General features: G+C 49.2%; 1 pseudogene across 1 annotated transcript; it reads left to right on the forward strand.

Annotated features, from left to right (window-relative positions):
- Positions 1–203: 203 nt before the first annotated feature.
- LOC101562412 lies at positions 204–1,548 on the forward strand (annotated as a pseudogene). Its single transcript, XR_192438.2, has one exon. The product of XR_192438.2 is annotated as an elongation of very long chain fatty acids protein 5 pseudogene (transcript).
- The last annotated feature ends 287 nt before the right edge of the window (positions 1,549–1,835 follow it).

Here is a 1,835-nt window from a genome sequence, read left to right on the forward strand (position 1 = left end):
TGTGGAACAAGTGCTGTCATAAGCAACAGGTATGTAAACAAATGACAGGGATTCTATTTCAATAAAACTTTATTTGAAATATAAATTGTCGACTGTGACGTCACGGCCAGCCCACGCTCCGGCTGTGGACAGCGGCGCCTTCCTCTTCCCCAGTGCCCGCGCTGCTCCCGCCTCCTCATCCTCCTCGGCTCCAGCTGGCCGCCGCCGCGCTGCCCTCGGAGCCGCTGCCGCCTCGGAGGAGGTTTTAAAATGGAAAATTTCGATGCCTCACTCAGCACCTACTTCAGGGCATGGCTGGGTCCCCGAGATACCAGAGTAAAAGGATGGTTTCTTCTAGACAATTATTTACCTACATTGGTCTGCTCTGTCATTTATTTAATGATTGTATGGCTGGGACCAAAATACATGAAGAATAAACAGCCGTTCTCTCTCTTGCCGGGGGATTTTAGTGGTATATAACCTCGGGCTCACCTTGCTGTCTCTCTATATGTTTGTCGAGCTGGTGACAGGAGTGTGGGAAGGCAGGTACGACTTCTTCTGCCAAGGCACACGCAGCGCCGGAGGATCAGACACGAAGATTATCCGTGTCCTCTGGTGGTACTACTTCTCCAAACTCATAGAATTCGTGGACACCTTCTTCTTCATCCTGCGCAAGAACAACTACCAGATCACAGTCCTGCCCGTCTACCACCACGCCTCCATGTTCAACATTTGGTGGTTTGTGATGAACTGGGTGCCCTGCGGCCACTCTTATTTCGGCGCCACGCTTAACAGCTTCATCCACGTGCTCGTGTACTCCTACTATGGCCTGTCGTCCATCCCCTCCATGCGCCCGTACCTCTGGTGGAAGAAGTACAGCACACAGGGGCAGCTGGTGCAGTTCGTGCTGACCATCATCCAGACCACCTGCGGGGTCGTGTGGCCGTGCTCCTTCCCACCGGGGTGGCTGTACTTCCAGATTAGGTACATGGTCTCCCTCATCATCCTCTTCACCAACTTCTACCATGAGACTTACAACAAGAAGGGGGCCTCCCGATGGAAAGACCACGCAAAGGACCACCAGAATGGCTCCGTGGCCGCCGTGAATGGGCACACTAATGGCTTCTCCCTGGAGAGCAGCGTGAAGCCCAGGAAGCAGCGCAAGGACTGAGCGCGCTCCGCACACCCTGTGATTGTAAGCACAGCCGTTGTGCTCCTCGCTGTTAGCAGCTGCTGTTCTAGTCGGCCTGCAATAGTGTGATTCGTGTAGGGCCTCCTCCATCCGTTCAAACCCCTCGAGTACGCACGCCCGTTATCCACGTAGGCTAAGGTCTCTCACGTTTCTGGGCTCATTGACCCCGCGCTAGACTGTGGAAAGGGAGTATTGTAGTATATGACACTGCTGTTGCCTTATTAGTTATAACGTGATAGGTGCTGAATTGTGATTCACAATTTTAAAACACTGTAATCCAAACTTTTTTTTTAATTATAGATCATGCATGTGATTGTAAATGTAAATTTGTATGATGTTGTTACAGTAGAGAAACACACATGCCTTAAAATTTGCAAAGCGGGGCCCAAAGCTTATTAGTTTAAATTAGACTATGTTTCAAGTTTGTATTCATTTGTAATAGCTCTGTTTAGAAAAATCACAGATGGAGATTTATGAAATGAACGTGACGCCTAAGTCCAAGTGACATGCAGATGTGAAACCAGAAACGGCACCTTCAGCTTTCGGTCAAGCAGGCTCAACTAGTGGGGCAGTCAGTGCAACTTTTTAACAGATCTTATTTTTTTATTTTGAGTGCCATGATTAATAATGTAAAAGGGGGGCTCTAAAACAGTCTTGATGAAAC

This window comes from Octodon degus, unplaced genomic scaffold (assembly GCF_000260255.1).
Source record: "Octodon degus isolate 3935 unplaced genomic scaffold, OctDeg1.0 scaffold00024, whole genome shotgun sequence".
Taxonomy (NCBI): Eukaryota; Metazoa; Chordata; class Mammalia; order Rodentia; family Octodontidae; genus Octodon; species Octodon degus.